A 22,333-nucleotide genomic window follows, 5' to 3' on the forward strand; every position below is an offset into this window, starting at 1 on the left:
TCCCAACATTTCTAATATGTGCTGTTATTTAATCAATCAACTAGAGTATAGGATAGTCAAATGTACCTGTAGAATTGGATCTCACAAACTTAAGTCTGTTGTCAAGTCATTGGCCAGCAAAAATTTTAAGGGCTTATTTACACCAGGGGACAGGTCGTAATGCACACTACAGGGATGTGATTTCTAAAGTGTGCAAACATGTTGCAAGTTATTTGATATAGATCCTGCTAGTGTGCTCTGGATTCCTTGGTGCACTTTAAGAGTTTCAAACAGCACTGTATAAAGGTGCACTAGCGAGCCTTTAAAGCACACAAGCAGATTACTTTGGGATCTTGCAAACATGAACGTAACTTGTTAATATTATTTTACATTTTCAGAATAAATAATTTCTCTTACTATTTATGTGACAGTTTAAATTAATGAAACCATAAGCAGATAAATCTTTGAGTTGTGAAGATTACAGATAATTTAAGGTTGTCTTGTATTTTCTAATTGGCACTACCCCACGCAGGGTGCTGTCCATTAGAGACACCTTAACATGCAGGGTTAGCCTAGCCACAAGAGGCCTTCATTGGGATGGCTAGCCTCGTGCAGTCCTTGCACTCCAGAGAGTATATAGACAGAAGTGCTGGAGTCTTCTGAGGCCCTCTCCCTCTTGTGACTCTGTCAGGGCAGGGCATATTCGAGCCCTCATTGGAACTGCAAAGTACTGTGATAAAAAATGGTGATTATTTGTGGCAGAATTTGGCAGAAATTACTGCTGTTTTCCCATCTCTCAGAAGGTGACTCACAGATTTATAGGTGATATTAACACATTAAAGTGCTGCAGTAAACACTGGAAGATCATATGGGATCTGATCCTGCATTCCTCGAACACTCATTAACTTTAACTCAGTTTCTGTGTACGCAAGGAATTCAGGCTAGGGGCAACATGAGCAAATGATGAGCAAACAGATATGTGATCAACAGTATAATACTATGCCTTGCAATCAGAGTGGGAGAATAATTCCTAACAATTTATTTGATAATTGCCTCCTTTTTTTCTGTACATAAATAATCCACTAAGAAATTGTGCGAAAAATCATTGTACATTATTTCACCATCATTTTATTTGTTAATGATCCTTAGCCTTAAGATCATTCACAAACAATTCACTGTAAATATTCAAAATATGCATCAGTTGATAAGTCAAACCAAGTAGTACAGCCTCTGCTCTTTATGGATAATTTGTCTAACCAATCAACAACAGCCGAGACTGCAATTTGTAAATCACATTGTTGATTTGTTATGAAATTTTTCATTCTCTTAGAAGCAACCATTAGATATCCAAGAAAAAAACATTTGCATTTTGTGCTAATAAAACTCCTTTGCTAGTATATTCACTGTAAGTGAAGACGGAATGATAACAAACATATTTAAAGTTAATTAATTTAATGTTTTTTTAAATGTCCACTCAAATTTCTGCATCATTTCCTCAGATTTGAGTATAATTTCTCTCACTGTATTTCTTACTTGACATTGTATAATCCCTTACAATATGTATATTTTGATGCAGTTAGCAGGCCTGTTGTACAATCTAGGAAGGTAAAATATTAACTGGTTAACCAGCAAGCATTAGTCTTACTGGTTAACCCACCTTAAGTGTTAACGCCCCAGCTCCTGGGATGGCCGGAGCAGCCTCAGGCTCAAGGCTGCCCGACTGATCCCAGTCCTGGGCCAGCCACCCAGAGCAGCCCCAGTGTGCTGGCTCGCTGACCTCAGCCCCTCAGCCTCTCAGCCAGAGAACCCTCAGCCCCTTGTCAGCCTGCCAAGCCCAGCTGGCTGGAGAGACCCCAGCCCTGCGCCAGCCAGCTAGAGCGACCTCAGCCGCACCGGCCAGATGGAACAACCCCAGCCCTGGGCCAGTCTGCTGACCCCAGCCCCTCTCCCTTTAATTGGTTAACCGATTAAACGATATAATTTTAATCATTTAAATGGTTAACTTTTAAAATCATATTTACATCCCAGTAAAAACACAAAGAAAGAAAAAAAATGGAAGCAAAAAACACCATTAAACTTCAGAAGAATTATAGATGAACTTTCTTTCAGATCTTTTTGTTTTGATGGAGCCCATCAGACATTTTCATATGCCAGATAGAATGCCCGTTCATTTTCTTATTTTATTAATTACTTCCTCCATTTTGGCCTGTTGCCTGATCTGAGCTCTGCACTGTCTCTCTCTTTTACATAGCTATCCTTTGCCAAACACTGATTGTTTCATAGCCACCTGTGCCTACTCTTCACTTCCTCTCATTTTTTAAAGCAAAGCCTATATGTCCCTGCCATATGTCAAGCCTAGCGAGACATCATGAGTAATATCCACCTCCTTAAGCAAAGCATCTGTTTACTATGTTTATAGAGTTTCTAAATGTTTAATATCCAAAATTAAATTGTTCTGTTCATGAATACTACCAAGAGGGTAGTTGCCTTATAGTGACGAAATATAGTTGAAAACTGAATACTTTTGCATTCATAAAGAAATGATAAATAAAACATGAGAATAACTGATATTAGGGTCTCATTCTGTCAGCTACTGTGCCTTTGCTTCCTATTGAAGCCAACAAAAACTGAGGGTGCCAAGCACTTTGCAGAGTCAGCTTCTTAAAGGTCCAATTCTGCAAACCCTTACTGAGGTCAATGGAACTATTCACATCAGTAAGTATTTGAAGGACTGCGTAGTAAGACATTGCAACCTGCCTTGGATTTCACCCTCCCACATGAAATCCTGATGAAAGTGGTTCAAAGGAAGAAAATGGCCACAAGGATCTTTTCACAAAGTTCTTTGCCAGTTATTCTGTTGGTAGCAGAGGATTGTCCCCATGGAATGGACCAGAGGGCAGTCCCCAAACCTGACTGATCTCAGGGGAATCTATGGCAGGTCAAGTCAATCTGCATGGAGAACCTATGCTTGAATCTGGCTGCTGACAGCTCATCCCGGATTCTTGGCAGTTCAGTTGGACCCATGGTTCACCAGGAGTTCCACCAGGATCTCTCTACCTGGACCTCCATAGGGAGGCTGTATTACCTTTTCTGAGGAATTTCCATGGGACCAGAAGGGAAACTGTGTGGGTCCTCAAGACCCTTCTCCCGTTTATCTCTACTGTCTCTACCTTTAACCATTTTGTTGATGAAATCATGAGTCTACTAAAGTCAATGAGAGTTCTGTCATTTACTTCTCTGGACCCAGAATTTCATCCTTGACCTCCATAGAGGCCTCTTTAGTGTTGCAGAATTGTCTGAACTTCTTGCTCTCCCTTCTTTTGATAGGCATGCATGTGTATGCATAAGAGAGATAAATCTATGTTCAGAGAGAAGAAATATTCACAGATATATGGGGTACTAACTGGGCTGTAGTTTTGGAAGACGTACCATAGCTACTCATTTTGAAATCAATGAGAATGTTGACACCGAGTTCAGTAAGAGAATGAACGGGCCCTTGATTTTTTAAGAAGGGTTATTGTAACATCATTTAAATAACGTGTGAACTGTATACCAGGATAACACATTTTGTTGTCAAAATGTTATTATATAACCCAAATATCATTGTGCAGAGTCATGAATTTCAACAATCTTATCAGTCATGACATGAAAGAATAACCACTTTAATTATTTATTCAAAGACAACAAAATGTAAAAAAATACATTTTTCTAACTCTTATATAAACATAAATGTTATGTTATTTCCAATCCCAAGCAGTCATGATATATTACTGGGTTTACCCAATGACTCACTTTCCATGGTGGAATACAAATGTATGAACAGTTCTGTCCTACAAACTTGACGATGAAAAAATACAAAAAACCCTGCCCAGAACAACTAATGGGAAGAATAAGGTGTTGGTTATCTATATTCAGACTATGTGGTACTTATTCTGGGCAAACTCCCAGAGTGGGCTGATTATTAAATCATTGTAAAAGACAGCTAAAATTCAGTAGGTCAGATATTCAAGGCCAATTACAGCCCCTTTGTGCCATTCACGTAGTGCAGAGCGGTCATAATCCTGACAGCAATCATCAGCAGAGAATTCTCTGGTGCAGTGGTACTCCTTGATGGTGTATCTTTTCTGCTGTCAGGCCCTGAATCTCTGTCTCCCCACCAATTCATTTTGGGGATTGAAGGGGCATGTCAGTGGCAGGGAAGACCATGGTGGAGCTCTACTCTTTTATGCAGATCCCACCCTGGTGTAAGGTCCAGTAAGAACCTGAAAGACACTGGTGAATCATATTGCTGCCACGAACCAGTGAGAAGTGACATTGACATAGAAGCCAAACCCAAACATTAGGGAGAAGAGAGTTCTGACACAGGAGATAATCTGCCCTACTGAATCGTAGACACCTCACAAAATTACTGTTTTTTTTTAGCATCATAGCTTGGTTCCTTACCTTCAGTTAAGATCACAAGGTCCCTGCCTCAAGCATCTTACAGATAACTTTATGAAAAATAAACTGTGAGAGGAGGTAAAACAACAGTAAACAATGAATAATGGGAAACTATCCCTGGGAGAACATGATTTTGAAAAGATATAGGAAAGGAATTTAGTTTCTCTTTCAGGGTTTATTTACTTAGTTTTATTTTTAAGATGATTAGTTGTAAGTAAAGGCGTGATAACTGTTTATCATAATAAATAGAATGAAGAGTAACTGTCAAATGAGTCTGAGAAAACAGAAATGACTCTCAGTATTAATTAGTGATCCCCAAAAGCTCCATGAAGAGTAAAGATTTGGTTTGGGGAAAAAACAAGCATATCTCAACTTTTTAGACTTCTTGAATCTGCAAATGTTCGCAAAAAATTCCTACGGGCTAAGGCTTCTTCATCATATTTTTAGTACTTCCTGATTCTGGTTAGGCTGGAAATTCCACAGTATTTCTGCTTTTCCATTTCTGATCCAATCCAAAACTCAGAAGTGCAGAGCCAGGTGAAAATTTAAAAAGGGTGTAAATGATTTTAATTAAATATTAAAACTGTTTGATTGTAGGAATAAGCAAAGATTTGGGGTGTGGAGGATCTTATTTATTGTTTCCCAGAGCGAATGTTTTCTCCTCTCATCAGGTTCCCTTTAAAATAGGTTAGTTCAATGATATTTCTCTGTGCAAGGTGAAGAGCAGTTAAAAACTAAACAAAAAACATTTTTGTTATAGCCTCCTCCCTTCACCCACAGAACTCAACAAAAAAAATATTTAATTTGAAAAGTTCAGTCAAAATAATCTTCCTAATTGGATCATATTTATAGGCTCTCTCTCTCTCTCTCTCTGATTCCCTTGCCTGCACAAATGTCATTTCATTCTCAGGGCTGCAGAATATGTAAGATTGTGCATTCCATTTTACTGAGCCATGATGGGTAGAACACAGTTCCATGAACACCTAAAATTTACAATTTCACTTTCACAATAGCAAAGCTTTTAGCAGATCCAGCATAAAACAGTGTTACCTGCTGAAATACAAGCTTCTTGAATTCGTTCTGCACGCTACGGTTCAGTGATCAGAAAATCAATGGGGGTCCATAATAATCCTGCTTAAAATAAAATAACAGTGCAGAAAATATAATGGACCAAATTCAGGACTGGTATAAATTGATGTAGCATTTTGCAGTGACACCAGTTTTCACCAGCTAAGAATCTGGCCTCATATCTCTCACTTAATAATAAATGTTGACCAAATACTAATTTTTCTTATTCTCAGTTATGTCAGGATATCCCTTAGGTGGTTTTAAAAATCCCAATCACACTTTTTTATGTCACTGGCTGTTTTACACTAAATGCCGTCTAAATGCAAAGGACTCTGTTCTTCTGTCAGTTTATCCAGGTGTAAGCCTATGAGACAAAAAAACCCACAATTCCATTGAAATTGCAGACTTGCACCTTTGTAACTGAGGGTAGAACTGTCATAAATAGATAGCTAAGGGTTAATGTTTCTTTCACTTGTAAAGGGTTAACAAAGGGAACCAAACACCTGACCAGAGGACCAATCAGGAAACTGGATTTTTAAAACTCAGGAGGGAATGTTGGGTCTGTGTCCCTTTTGTCGTCTCCTCGGCATATGGGAGGCTTTCTTCTATCTTCAAGCTTCTAATCAGTTGTCCTTCAAAGTTGTACAGTACAAAGGTAGGCAAAACAATAGCTTTTAATATATTGTTTTTGTATTTACATGTGTGTGTAATTCCTTGCCTGGAATGGTATAAATTGTATCTCTTTTTGAAATAGGTCTGTTTATTCATAATTTTCTTTAAAGTAACTCAGACCCTGTGTATTGTCCCACTTAATGAGCAGAGATTATGTTTCTGTCTTTTTCTTTCTTTTTATATATAAAGCTTCTCTTTTTTTTTTTAAAAAAAACTTGTTGGACCTGTTTCTTTTTTCTAGTTATGGCAGCAAGGTGGATAGGAAATTCCTCTGTGCCAGGATTACTGCATCTTCTCACAGGTGAAAGACTGGGATGGGGGGGAAGAAGAAGGAGGGGAAGGTAAATTGTCCCTCTCGTTTTGTGTTTCAAGGGATTGAAGTACAGGGAAATCTCCTAGTATAACCCCGAGTGGCGGAAAATCTGGGAGGGAAGTAAAGAGCAGGAAGGGATAGTACTGGTCTTATTTCTCCTGTTGTTGTAAGAACTCACGAGGGCATTCTGAGTTCTTGGGGTTCCCCAGAGGAAGGTTTGGGGAGACCCCGAGTGAGCCAAGACAACTGAGACACTGGAAATTCTTGGCTGGTGGCAGCCTATCAGATCTGAGCTGGTAATTAAGCTTAGAGGGGTTCATGCTAGCTTCTCAGGTTATGAACGCTAAGGTTCAAATCTGAGTAGGAAGCTACGACAAGAACTGGTCCCATTAAATTGTTTTTATTATATAAATATATCCATTGTTTAAAGCTTCTTTCTTTCTATATTTGTTTTGCTCATCTTCATAGCACAGTTTTATAGTGAAATGTGCATTCCTGTATTTATTTTAAGGAGGCACAATAACCATATTTTCCTGCATCTCTTTCACTGAATTCTATCAGTTACCATTTTTTTTCTTTACAAAAACCGTTCTTTTAACTTTTAAAGTTACAGGCAGACAATGCAATTCAATATCGTGCAAAATGTTATTAGACATTCTTGTACAGAAATACTATCACAACAGATTTCATCATTATAAAAAAATGAAGGTAAAATAGGAGCAGTAAAATAAGGACAATGGAATTCAAAAAAACAGACTTTAACAAACTCAAAGAGCTGGAAGGCAAGTTCCCATGGGAAGAAAATCTTAGGGAAAAAGGAATTCAGGATATCTGGCAGTTTCTGAAAGACAATATTAAAGACACAACAGCAGACTATCCTAACACAAAGGAAAGATAGGAAGAATAGTAAGAGGCCACTATACCTCCATCAGAAGCTCTTTAATGACCTGTAAATCAAAAAGGAATCCCACAAAAAGTGGAAACACAGACAACTTGCTAAGGAGCAGTACCAAAACAATGCAGGGCTGGCCTTACCATGAGGCGAACTGAGGCAGTTGCCTCAGGTGCCATACCGGGAGGAGGAGGCACCTGAGGCCAGAAAATTGTGTCTTCTGCTGGTGCATATGTATTTTCTCTGCTCTAGATGCACAGAGATGGTGGAGTGCTGTGCTGGAGGAAGGAAGTCACAAGAGACATAACAGGCAGGCAGGAGAAAAGGTGAGAGGGAATAACAGAAGGAACTGCAGGGAGAGAGAGGAGGAAGAGCCTCTTATGTAACTCTCTACCACCCCCAGGAGCCTGGACTGATTAACCCCAGCTTCTTAGGGAGCTTCCTGTTTTCTGCTGCTTCTCTGAACCCACTTGAGGAGAACAGGCAGTCAACTGAAGTAGTAGGAACCAGTTAGGCCTTTAAGACACTGATATCTTCCCTCACTCAGGCCCTGCTACCAGCTTACTTATTTGTCCCCTTCAACTGAGTATATAGAGCTACTATAGTTGGCACAGAACAGGAGTCATGAGTGAAAGAAGAAAACACCCCTCTGGGGCAGCATTTAGAAAAAGAAAGCAAGCAAAGGAAGCATTTCTATCTAGGCAGAAAGGAGTTCTCCTGAGATATATAGACACAAATGTTCAAGGTGAGCCTTCCGGCCCCAGTGAGGATGTGAGTGGTGAGAAGATGCCTGATCTTCCAGTTAATCAGAGTGCAAGTGACCTGGCAGCTACTGCAGCATCTATATCTCCATTTCAAATGGATGTAACCATGCACATTCCTGAAGAAACGTGTAGATCAGAGAAGAGTGTGGTGGAGGTGCAAGAAACAGCTGCTGCTGAGTTTAGTTCCTTAAGCCTAGATGATCCAGGACTGTGGACCCGCTCAGGCAGTAGTCTGAGGGACTTCCTTGAACTGCATGAGCCACAGCAAGTGAAAAACTTCATGTTCCCCAAAGACAATGAAAATAGAAGTTTCCATCCAACACATTAATGGCATGAAATCCCCAATGGTGACAAAATGGAGAGGCCATGGCTTATGTACTCAAAAACCCAGAATGCTGCATTTTTTTTGTTGCAAATTCTTCCAGTCTAATGTTCCAGCCACATTGTGTTCTATAGGAACAAAGGACTGGAAAAGTCTGGCTAGAAATCTGGCATGCCATGAGAAGGCAGCAAATCACCAGAGAGCATTCCATAGGTGGAAAGAGCTTAAGATGAGACTAAGGTTAAAGGTCACCATAGATGATCAGCATCGAGAGAAGATTGCATCAGAGTCTCTTTACCGGCAACATGTTCTGAAATTGCCATTGTGAGAATCCTTGCTACCCAAAACCTAGCATTGTGTGACATTTCAGCTGTATGTGCCAAACAGTGGAAATGGCCTTAAAATTGTGGCACTGATGGTCGAGTTTGATTTTGTACTCCAGGAACATTTAAGAAGAGTCACCACCCAAGAAATGTACACACACCACTACCTTGGAAAAATAATTCAAAATGAGATCATACAGTTACTGGCAACAAAAGTCAAACAGAAGATTGTAGCAGATCAGAAATCTGCAAGATATTACTCTGTTATTCTGGACTGTACACCTGACATCAGCCATACGGAATAAATGACTCTAGTGGTGCATTTTGTAACAACAACAGAACCTAGTGAAAATGTCCCTGCAGTGGTGACTGTCAGAGTATTTTCTAGAATTTATTGATATTAATGATACTACAGGAGCTGGTAGGACATATGTGCTTCTTAAAAAGATGGAAGATATAGGAATTATGATAGCTGACATCAGAGGTCAGGGCTACAATAATGGTGCCAACATGAAAGGAATGAACATAAAAGTGCAGAAACAGATCTGAGAGTTAAACCCTCGAGCTTCTTTTGTCCCATGCAGTTCTCATTCATTGAACCTGGTGGTCAGTGATGCAGCATCAGCTTCTAGTAAGGATGTTGAACTTTTTAATTTAATTCAAAGCATTTATGTATTTTTCTCTGCATCAACTCATTGATGGCAAATTATGAAGCAACATCTGGGAACATCCTCTCTGACACTGAAACCACTGAGTGCCACATGTCGGGAAAGTCAAGTGGAGGCGATAAAGCCTGTGAAACACCAAATTGGGAAGAGAGATGATGCCGTAGTTGCCATTATGGAGGATAATGCTATGACAGGAACTGTTTTGGGGAGAACAGTGGTATAGGGAAATGGAATCACCAGAAACTTACATAACTACTGTTTGAAATAAATATTGTAAGCAAGAGACTCCAAGGTGTTGACCTTGATATATCTGGAACAATAGAACAACTGGACAAAGCAAAGTCATACCTACAGTCTTACTGGTCAGATGAGGGATTTCAAAATGTCCTGAAGAGTGCACAGAAGTTGGCATAGGAACTTCACACTGAAGTTATTTTCCCACCCATTCAAGAATACAAGAGTCACCGAAGAAGAAGACATTTTGATTATGAGGCATGGGATAATCCCATAAGAGACTTCAAACAACAATTCGAAGTTGAATTCTTTAACGAGGTGCTAGATTGTGCAATACAGTCAATTGAAGAACGTTTCATGCAGCTTAAGGAACAGCAGTATATTTGGGATGTTGTATGATATTCCAAAACTCCTCACTATATCTGATGAAGACCTACACCAACAATGCAAGGCACTAGAGACAGTGTTGAGAGATGATGACATGCACAATATTGATGCGAATGATTTAGGTGATGAAGTGAAACCCCTTTCAAGATCCATTTCAGCAGGATCTACTCCAAAGTCTGTTATGGGATATATGTGCACAAATAAGATGACCACCCTCTTTCCAAATGCTTTTGTTGCTCTTTGCATACTTTTAAAACTTCCTGTAACGGTTGCCAGTGGAGAATGCGACTTTTCCAAGCTGAAGTTAATAAAAATACATCTATTCTCCACAATGACACAGGAGAGGCTGGTTGGCCTTGCAACTATCTCAATAGAGAATGAGATAGCCCAAACTGTAGACCTTCAGGAAGCAGTTCAAATCTTTGCAACCAAGATGGCAAAGAAAGCACCACTTGATTATTCAGACAGTTAAAAATGCCAGTGTTTACTATGCAGATAAGAAAAGTTACATTTGCTGTTCAAGTGTCTGAAAGTTAAGTGTTACTTAAAATTTTTGAAGAAGGCATTTTATGTTGTTAGTTCTCCTTTATTGAGGTAGGTAGCAGAGCAGTACCATGAGAAGAGCAGAACAGGAAGAAGGCAGAATTGAGACCTTTCAAAGTTTTGGCTCAAGTGAGGGGCATGGGGATGTCATTTGAGCTCTCTGCCTCAGGTGCAAAAATGTTGTGGGCCAGCCCTGACAATGTCAGAAAAACACTTAGGGACAAAATCAGAAAATGAATTACACCTAGCAAAAAAGGGAATAAGGAGACATTCTATACATACATCAAGATCAAGAGAAAGATACAGGATAGCATAGTTCCTCTACTTAGCAGAGAAGGCAAGCTAATAACAGATAACATCAAGAAGGCTAACATGTTTAATGCCTATTTTAATGAAGTCTTTACAAAAAAGGTTAATATTGACCAGGTAATAAACACAATTAATATAAAAAACAGATTCAAGAATATTTAGATAAATTAGATATATTCAAGTCAGTGGGGCCTGATTAAATTCTCCTAGGGTATTTAAGGAACACTCTCAGAACCATTAGCAGTTATCTTGGAGAAGTCATGGATGGCAGATGGAGCTCCAAAGGACTTGAGAAGGACAAACATAGAACATATCCTTTTAAAAGAGGAAGAAAGAGGATCCAGGAAATATGTTGACTAGTCAGCCTAACTTCAATACCAGGAAAGATACTGGAACAAATTGCTAAACGATCAATTTGTAAGCATCTAGGGAACACTTAAGTTATAAGTAATAGCTAACATGGATTTATAAGAACAAATCATGCCAATCAACTTAATTTACTTCTTTTAATGCAGGTGCTGACCTAGTGGATAGGGGGGAAATGGTAAACTTGATGGCTTGTAGCACAGTCTGCATGACATTCTCACAAGTAAACAAGGAAAATATGATCTAGATAGAATTATTATAAGGTGAGTGCAAAATTGGTTGAAAGACCATACTTAAAGGGTAGTTATCAATGTTTGGTGCTCAGAATGGGGAAACATATCTAATGGGGTCCTGCAGGAGTCTTTCCTGGGTCATTAATGACTTGGATAATCGAGTGGAGAGTATGCTTATAAAATTTGCAGATAACCCCAGTCTAGGAGGGGTAGCTAGCACTTTGGAGCATGGGATTAGAATTCAAAACTACCTTGACAAATTGGATAATTGGTCTAAACTCAACAAGGTGAAATTCGTTAAAGGCAAGTACAAAATTCTTTACTTAGGAAATAACAATCAAACAGACAAGTATAAAGTGATGGCTAGACAGCAGTACTGCTAAAGGGATCTAGAGGTTATAGTGGATCACAAATTGAATGATGAGTCAACAAAGTGTCCAGTCCCCAGCTAATAAAAAAGGCTAATATAATTCTGGAATGTATTAACAGGGCTGTAAAACACGGGAGATAATTGTCCAGCTTTACTCTGCACAGGTGAGGCATCAGATGGAGTACTGAACCATACTTTAAGAAAGATGTGGGCAAATTGAAGAGAGTCCAGAGGAGAGCAACAAAAATGATAACAGGTTTTAAAAATCTAACCTATGAGGAAAGGTTAAAAATAATGGAGTATGTTCAGTCTTGAGAAAAGAAAACTGGGTATCGGGGGGCCTGATAAAAGTCTTCAGTTATGTTAAGGGCTGTTATAAAGAGGATGATGATCAATTGCTCTCCATGTCCATTGAAGGTAGGACAAGAAGTGTAATCTGCAGCAAATGAGATTTAGGTTAGATATTAGGAAAAACTTTCCAACTATAAGGATAGTAAAGCTCTGGAATAGGCTTCCCACAGAGGTTGTGGAATCCCCATGATTGAGAGTTTTTAAGAACAGGTTAGTCAAACACCTGAGTATACTTGTTCTTGCCACAGAGTAAGGGGCTGGACTAGATGATCTCTCAAAGTCCCTTCTAGACCTACATTACTATGATTTCATAATGTATGGCCCTGTCTAATCCCACTCTGAGTGAAGTCAATGTGTGTTTTTCAATGGGAATTGAATTGGGCCTCAAAAGGCTATGTTACAATCCATGTACATCTTAATAAAGTTTATATTAAGTAACTGAATAATACAATGTTTGGACAAGATTTGTGAGTTTTCTCTAGAAGAAAAAATGTATTTATTATGGGAATATTAACTACAATCTCATTGAGAAAGATAAGGTGTGAGAGGTAATATCTTCTTTGGACCACTTTGTTTCTCTTCTATCCTGGGACCAACATGGCTACAATGACAATGCAGACTAACTCATTGACAGTTCAGAGACTTCATATTTTTACGCTGTGTTATTTGAATGCCTTTGATTCATGATTCACAGACGCGCATTGTTACATCAGTTAATATGCACATTTGATGTTAATAACTGCTTCTAAGAAAATATCTAGCTGTTATGTGAACAAAGTGATTTTAGATCTTTATTTACACTGATTTAACTCCAGTGACGTTGATGAAGTTGCATTGATGTAAATCAGTGTGAGAGAAGAATCAGATCCAATTATTTTGAAATGGAATAATAGTATAAGTAATTCTTCTCACTTCAGGAGAGAAAAGATATTGACACATTCCACTTTCCATTTGTTTTCTTTTCAAATCATGGGAAGGTGGGAGCCAAGTGCAGTAGTTCCTCTATGCCAGCACTAGCAGCTATTGGCACTGTGGAGAGGACTTTTGAAGAAAACTATTTCACTAATGTCATAGTTAGAAGACTGCCTTCTGAGATTATCCTAGGTAAGGTCACTTATCAATTTGCCTGGCATCTAGTTGAACACCCAACAATCCATGGAAAAGGAAGAGCAATACTGGGAAAGGGGATGGCTATTTTAGGCCCTTTACAAGGTATTGGCAAGCCTGGTAGCCTGGTTTTTAAGATGCTGGCCGTTGCTGGTAAATTGGAAGGCTTTTTATGCTAACTCTCCCACTGCTGTGAAGTGGCCTGTGAGGTCTTTGGCAATGCTGACTCCTAGGAATGGTCTCTACTGTCTATTTGAAGGGAAATTCAACATCTCCTTCATAATGTGATATCATCCCCCTTCCTCTTCTTGCTGTAGTAGCGTACAGGGAGATTTTGACAAACCAGTAAAGTGACTGAAAGTATTTTTGCTAAAATCAGCCAGGTCAGCAGCTTTGCAAAGTAAAGCGGTCATGCAGCAGCTTCAGCTTGACAAAGTCAGGAGGGGAGGGGTTTTGGGGTGCCACAGAAAGGGCAGCTTGACCCTGTGTCATTCCTGATAAGAATTATGTTGAAGTTGCTGATGCATGCATTTTAGAAGTGTAGGATGTGCCCTCAGGAATGTGTTTAACAGGGTCTCAAGACTGCACTCTGGGAAAAAAACATACCTGGTTAATCAACAATCAGAAGAAAACCTCTTGCTTAATTGTTGAAACTGCTTGCTTAACAAATTTTCTTTGAGACTATGTCATTGTAATACTATGTATAAACAAAGGGAAAAAGTTTGGGGTGGAGGTAACTCTTCAGGACTGGTCTCTCCCTCTGAATGCATCTTGTGTTCCCCAGCAGCAGATGGGCTGCTGCTGTCCCACTGGAGAGCCACACTCAGCTTTGGAAATTATCAAGGGTTGGGGGTGTTTTACTAACCTGTTGCGGACGTGTGTAAGTGTTTGAGACTAAGTAAAGTTTATTGAAAGCACTCTTGTGCCAGCCATCTATCGGTCGGATGGCCGTGTCTCCCTTGATTTATTTCTTGACACAACCTTGCATAGAGTAAAAGTTACCAAGAACATTGGGTTGAAAGAACCCTGGGTAACAGTAGCAGAGAGTGGGAAAAGCAAAGCAGTAGTAATGACCCCAACATGGACTGACACAAAACCTTGCACTACTTGAACCACAGCTTTCACTTGCTCTGTGAGGACAATCAGAATAGCAGCAGACTCTGGCTCCATGGAAGGCTGCTGCCATGTGAGTGTGGGACTTCCTGGAGGGCAGCAGGGATGCCTGATTGAATGGCTGGCTAATTACAAAAAATAAAATTTAAGGCCATTCTCTTTAAAGGGAGAACAGTGAGTGGTAGGAGTAGGTGGCTTTTTGGGAACCTAGAGAGGTACTGGTGAGGGAAACTTGTTTACATTTACCAACGACTTGTTTAATATGGACAAGTGGTAAAATCAAAACCAGACAAAGGTGAGATAAGAGTTCGAGATGGCTGAGCCCTGACTGAAAGAGCTGAGGCAGGGAAGAAATACACTGTAGAATGATCAGTGTCTTTGCTGTTAAGATTGTGGAGAGGTAACAGTTGGTTAGTGAGTCTCTCTGTCTATAGCATGAACAAATAGTGTGCAGGGACAGGAAAGAACAAGGGAGTTGGCTAAACACAGCAACTTTGGAGGGTGAAAGCGATCAACAGAAAAGTTTAATGTTAGTATAGCTAAGCAGCCACATGCTCTTTAGCTGTAAAAGGTTGAGTGCCACTGCCCTAAATGAAACTCTAGAATTATTTCCTTTGAATGGTCTCACTTATCAGCATTTTCTGTTTGTAGGGAAATTCAGTAACCTCATCAAAATATGATACCATCATTAACAGACAAATATAGTACTCTGACTGATTAATTTTTAAAATACCCTCTTCTTTTCACAAAGGAAAACCAATGATGTGGCATTCACAGAAGATCAGCTGATCAGCTTGCCTTACTGTTAATTAAAAGTGAGATTAAATGATTACTTTCAAAGTACAGTATTACACTATTTACAAAGTGGCTTCTCTAGTAAAAAGCCAGAAGTTCTTGAATGTTAAATTGTAGCTTCTGTCTGAGAATCAAAGAGAAAAGAGAGAAAGGGTGGACAGTGATTTTTCACTGTCTTTGTTATACTAATTAAAAAACATTAACCATTCACATGCCAGGTAAATGTTCATCAAAAAGATTTAATTTTTTGCAACATCACAAGTTTTCATTGGGTATGAATAGTTTTTTAAAAGATGCAGGACTATTCCTTTGCAATACTTTTTTTTCTTTATTATTGCATTCAGAGTTTAAGGGTTAGATCCACAAAGCTATTTAGGTACCTAACTGCCACTTTAAGTCAAAAAATGTAGATTGTCAAAACCATCACTCAGCTGGAGCCTAGCCCTGCAGATACCTAAACTCACTAGGCATCTAAGTTTCTCCAATGAGATTTCCCAGGTACCTTATACTCTGCTATTGAGAATGCACACAGCTACCATATTCCTGGCACCTGGGTTCCACCTCATGTCTAAGCCCCAGTAGGATCCTCAAACTTGGTGCTCTCCCATCTCTCTTGCCTGTGGGACCTTGTTTGATAGGCGTGCTCAGAGGCTACCTAACAGTTTTCACTCTGTACAAAACATCACTAGTGGTGGTGGTGCCCCTTTACATTTTTTTAGCCCAGTGGTTAGAACTCTCATTCAGGATGTAGGAGACTAGGATTGATTCCCCTATTTACCTGATGCGGAACAGGAATAAGGATTTGAATCCACTTTTTAGGATACTTCCCTGCCTTTACCAGTGTGCTATGTGATCATCTTGAGTGTGGATTTCTTGGTCTCTCCTGTTCTACTATGTATAAATAATCGTTAGAGTAGGGGCTTGAACTGGGGTCTCCCACCATTATAGGGGAGGGCTCGAGCCACGGCATTATAGAGTCATTCTTACTCTCTCTCTTTCATCCAATGAATGGGAGCCAGAACTTCAACTCTCATAGGGTAACAAGGAAATGTTAAAATGTGAGTCAAAAAACCAAAATGAAACATTTCTGTTTTGGGAATGGCAAAATGTTTTATTTTGATAAATATATATCTAAACAAAACACTCTGACATTCCCTTGCATTTGGCTGTATTAGAATGCATGTGGTTCAAATGAGCCTAATTTACCAAGCAATCCAGATTGTACTGCATAACTGATCTGTCCGTAGCATTGTTTACTACTCCATCAATTTTTTTTTAATTTCTTCCACATCGATAAAGATATTGAATAGCACTGGGCTGAGAACAGAACCCTGCAGGATTCTGCTAAAAATACTCCTTTTGGATGAATATTTCCCATTTAAAAATACCTTTTGAGGTGTAACATCAAGTACATTTTAACCCATTTGAAAGGTGCTTTGATTTTTGTTTAGTGCTATGTTTTTAATCAGAATATTTTGTCATAGTAAGATGACTGCCTTACAAAAGTCTATGTCAACACAATCACCTTTATCAACCAAACTAGTAATATCATCTAAAACTGATATGAATTTTACTCAATAGAACCTATTTTACATAAAATCATGTTGATTGACATTAATTATGCTGCCATCTTTTAATGCTTTATTCAGTGCATCCCGTATCAGCCTTTCCATATTTTTCCCTGAGACTTATGTCAGTCTAAGCAGCATATAGTTACCAAGGTCATCCCATGGATCTTTTAAAAATACCAGCACATTCAGGGAGTTCCTTGGTCAATTCAACCAGCTATCACATTCCTTAATTTCTATTTATATAATTTCTGTCCTCAGCCCTATCCTCACTAAAACAAGGCCATAATACTAATCAGTAGACACTTCACTCAGTCAGTAGAAATGAGCTCATTTTCACAGTAGGTGGCTCCCAAGTCTGGGAACCTTTGTCAGAACAAGCCTCTTGCTCCCAGGGCTTGGCTAAGTTTATATATATCATTGCTCTCTCTCTCTCTCTCTCTCTCTTTTTAATTCTCAATGGAATACTTGAACAACAAATATTTCCACAACACCCAGTAGCATTTTTTTTCCAAATTTTTAAAAGTCTGAGCCACAAATAAGAAGGAACATGATTCTAAAGTATAAAAGAGCTGAACAACATGACGCAAGGCTGTCATTCCCTATTCTTTGCCCATTCATATTTTAAGTGTTTTGTGAAGTGCGTCAGTTTGCTGTGGCAACCGTTCTAAGGAAATGGCACTGATGCAGCTTCAGTAATGACACATAAATATACAGATGGCATGAATATTTCACATAATAAGCATAATAAGAATATTTCACATAATAATGTAAAAATTCGACAAGGTGGTCACAGTAACTATTATATTAGTAAACAGGGACAAAGCAGCCTGGTAATTGGTTTTCAAAATAGCTGCATCCAGATGCTTTTCTTTTCTAAGAAAGACACAGTGACATGTCCAGTATGCTGTAATTATATCTGAAATCTAATTAGAGTTAGCTGAAATAGTTATAGTCTTTTTTTCTGAATGTAGTATCATTATTGTAATGAAATATGAAGGAGTAGGGAGGGTTTTTTGATCAGCTGTCAGAAGCATCTTCTGAAGGAAGATTCTATGTAACGAATGAAGTGAAAGTAATTTTGAAAGAAATTCTCTAAGGAGGAATTTTCTTATCATCCACAATTCATGTTAGTAAAAGGGGAGGATTATCTTCTGCCACAAGCTATCCAATAATTACATTTAAAGGACACTGAATCCATGTCATTGTTTTGCAAGAGTCAAAACTCAAAAGTTCAGTGACTTGCAAAAGCTGACATTCTAGCGGCGAAACCTGCACAAATTTGATCAAAGCTGCAGTCGGGGGGGGGGGGGAAGATGATAAAGAATAAATTCTTGAGATAGGAAAAGAGGCTGGATAGTAACATATCATTTTAATGGAAAGCCAACAAAAATTATTAGACACAAAGCACTGTCAACTTCGGTTTGAGGTGCAGTTACAAAAAAGATCCAGAGGAGCTAATCAGGACATGAATTAAACTCATTTCAAAAAGCATTATTCCCCTATCAGAAAAATGAAAATTCTGTTTTAAACTTAACTTCAGCTCAACACATACAGTAGGCAATTATAGTCCGACTCATTCATTTTTGAGCCCAGCTCTTCCCATTAAGTAAAGAGAACTTTTTCAGACTTATATGAAAAATTTGATAAATATTAAATGATTAAGTGGTTTTTGTTTTCAAAGAATGTTCAGTAATTTAAAAAATAGTTTAAATGCAGAAATAATGGGTTATTATAATAGATAGACAGCAGAGGTTTTTAACTTAATATTTCCATCAATATGGAAAGAAGGGACAACTTTCCACTTATCATGAGCTTTTGGCTCAGGAGATTACAGGGAAAAAAAATTAACCAAGCTGTTGGTATCAAAATAAATAATGATTTCTTACCTCAACTTTCTGAACATGCAGTAGCAGTAAATATCAGGCTGTAAGTAGGGCTGGGCGAACTTTGAAACATTATGTTTAATTGGGCTAAGCAGCTGAGTATTGGATGTCTTGTTGAAACCTCATGGGTCTGAAAAATTGGACAGTAAAAGTCATGAACATCTGATCTAGTGAGATTTCCAATATTTCCTGCATTCAGCTGAACTAGAAATACTGTAAAATGATCTTCCTTGTGGTATTATAGTCATTTAGCTTCTGGTTGTGGATGAAACTAGGAAGTATAGGGGCATTCAGTACAGACACAAAAATAATAAAGCTATCCAAACACTCTGGAGACTGCCAGAAGAATTGGGGTCAGGCTATTGGTTCTCAATAAATGACCTTTATACAAGTGCAACACAAAGCACACTTGAAGTTGCCTTAAGCAGGCAGTTAAAGATTTCTCCATCAGAGGGAAATTCTCCAATGGCATATTCCATATGATTCTTCATCTGGGGCAAATCAAGGGTGAAAAGGGTAAGGATAGAACATGCAGCACTTTGTCTGATCCTCAGCCAGTGGAATTGGTCCAGGATTAAGGGAGGCATAACTATGGCTTAGAGCCTTTTCTCCCTCCCTGAAGCTGCACTAGGCTGGCTCAAGTTTTGAGCAATGGTTCAAATGGAGTCATTATTATTAGGGCTGTCGATAATCGCAGTTAACTCGCACGAATAACCCAAAAAATAATCATGATTAATCACACTATTAAACAATAGAATATCAATTGAAATTTATTAAATATTTTTGGATGTTTTTCTACATTTTCAAATGCATTGATTTCTATTACAACATAGCATACAAAGTGTACAGTGCTCATTTTATATGATAATTATTATTTATTACAAATATTTGCACTGTAAAAATTATAAACAAAAGAAATAGTATTTTTCAATTCCCCTCATACAAGTACTGCAGCGCAATCTCTTTACTGAAAAGTGTAACTTACAAATATAGATTTTTTTATTATATAATTGCACTCAAAAACAAAACAATGTAAAACTTTAGAGACTACAAGTCCACTTGGTCCTACTTCTTGTTCAGCCAATCACTAAGACAAACAAGTTTGTTTACATTTACGGAAGATACTGCTGCCTGCTTCTTACTTATAATGTGAGAAAGTGACAACATGCATTCAAATGGCACTTCTGTAGTTGTCGTTGCAAGGTATTTACGTGCCAGATATGCTAAATATTCGTATGCCCCTTCATGCTTCGACCACCTTTCCAAAGGACATGCTTCCATGCAGATGATGCTTGTTTAAAAAAAAAAAAAAGAATTAACTACATTTGTGACTGAACTACTTGGGGGAGAATCGTATGTCCCCTGCTCTGTTTTACCCACATTCTGCCATATATTTTATGTTATAGCAGGCTCGGATGATGATCCAGCACGTTAGTTTTAAGAACACTTTCACAGCAGATTTGACAAAACACAAACAAGGTACCAAAGTGAGATTTCTAAAGATTGTTACAGAACTCGACCCAAGGTTTAAGAATCTGAAGTGCCATCCAAACTCTGAAAGTAATGAGGTAAGGAGCATGCTTTCAAAAGTCTTAAAAGAGCAACATTGCAATGCGAAAACTGCAGAACCTGAACCACCAAGAAAGTAAATCAGTCTTCTGCTGGTGGCATCTGATTCAGATGATGAAAATGAACACGCATTGGTCTGCTCTGCTGTGCATCATTATTGAGCAGAACCCATCATCAGTATGGACGCATATCCTCTGGAATGGTGATTGAAGCATGAAGGGACATATGAATTTTTAGCACATCTGGCACATAAATATCTTGTAATGCCAGCTACAACAGTGCCATGCGAATGCTTGTTCTCACTTTCAGGTGACATTGTAAGCAAGAAGCGGGAAGCATTATCTCCTACAAATTTTAAACAAACTTGTTTTGTCTGAACGATTGGCTGAAGTAGGATCAAGTGGACTTGTAGTCTCTAAAGTTTTACATTGTTTTATTTTTGAATGCAGTTATTTCTTGTATATAATTCTACATTTTTAAGTTCAACTTTCATGATAAAGAGATTGCACTACAGTACTTGTATTAGATGAACTGAAAAATATTATTTCTTTTGTTTTTTACGGTGCAAGTATTTGAAATAAAAATAATAATAATAGAAAGTGATCACTGTACACTTTGTATTCTGTGTTGAAATTGAAATCAATATATTTGAAAATGTAGAAAACATCCAAAATATTTAAATAAATGGTATTTGATTATTGTTTAACAGCTCGTTTAATCACGCAATTAATTGTAATTCATTTTTTAATCACATGATTAAACATGATTAATTTTTTTAATCACTTGACAGTCCTAATTATTATTGTTATTACTCTAGCAGCACCTACAGTTTCCCAGTGAGGATTGGGACTCCACTGTGCTAGGTGTTAGAGTGACCCAGTCCACCAGGAATGAACTGGTACATTTATCTTCAGGTATAAGCTCGGGATTTCCCTAGAATGAAGTATATATGTATCAGTAATAAAGGAGAAAACTCTTGAGGGTTAGTGAATCATGGTAAAAAAATTATAAAAGCAATCCATTCAGTTTAGAAGAAAGATTGCATATTGATTTTAACTATGGTAGAAGGAGGATGAATTGCTATGGTAGTAACTTAACAATAGGAAGAAACCAGATATTAAAAAAGTGTATTAAATAACTAGAAATTCTGGGTATTAATAATTTATCCACTGTAAAGGTAACATTAATGAATGTTATGTGCTATTGTTATATATTGAAATTTCAATGGTACCATGCAAACTCTACAATGGACTTGTACTATAATACCATAATTATAATTTAAGATAAATCATGCTAAGCTGACAGTAAAAAGATATCTAGTGATGCCAGCTCCAATATCTCATTTGCAACTTATTATACTGTAGCTTCTCTCAGAAGCACTGTGTGAGTTCAAAATCTTTCACAATTTCAATGACAAATCCACTTTTCAGGGTTTAACATCTCAGTCATCACACTGCGATGGAATTTGATACATTGATGATCAATAGGTTTGTAATTATAATTGAAAACCCTATTTCATTTAGTGAAAAGGATTGCTTGTATTCTTTAGAGTGTTTTTTTTTTATTTCATCCTCAAATTCTAGACCAAAAATGACAAACTACGTAATATTTTTGGAGGTAGCCCTTAATTTTAATTATTTGGATGTGACATATAATTCCCTCTCCTTGACACCCAAGACAGAGCCATTAGAACAGTGATGGGAAACCTGCAGCCTGTGGGCCACATGCAGCTCATCGGGATAATCTGCTGCCAGGACGCGAAACAGTTTGTTTACATTGACTGTCTGCAGGCATGGCTGCCTGCAGCTTCCAGTGGCTGCAGTTCACCATTCCTGGCCCATGGAAGCTGCAGGAAGCGACGCGGGCTGGCCAGCGCTTCCCGCAGCTTCCATTGGCCATGAATGGTAAACTGCAGCCACTGGGAGCTGCAGACGGACTTGCCTGCAGACAGTCAACATAAACAAACTATCTCTTGGCCTGCCAGTGGATTACCCTGATGGGCCACAGGTTGCCCACCACTGCATTGGAACATATTTATATTTCCCCAGCATTAATACCCTC

The sequence above is a fragment of the Chelonoidis abingdonii genome, chromosome 1 (genome assembly GCF_003597395.2).
Source record: "Chelonoidis abingdonii isolate Lonesome George chromosome 1, CheloAbing_2.0, whole genome shotgun sequence".
Classification (NCBI taxonomy): Eukaryota; Metazoa; Chordata; order Testudines; family Testudinidae; genus Chelonoidis; species Chelonoidis abingdonii.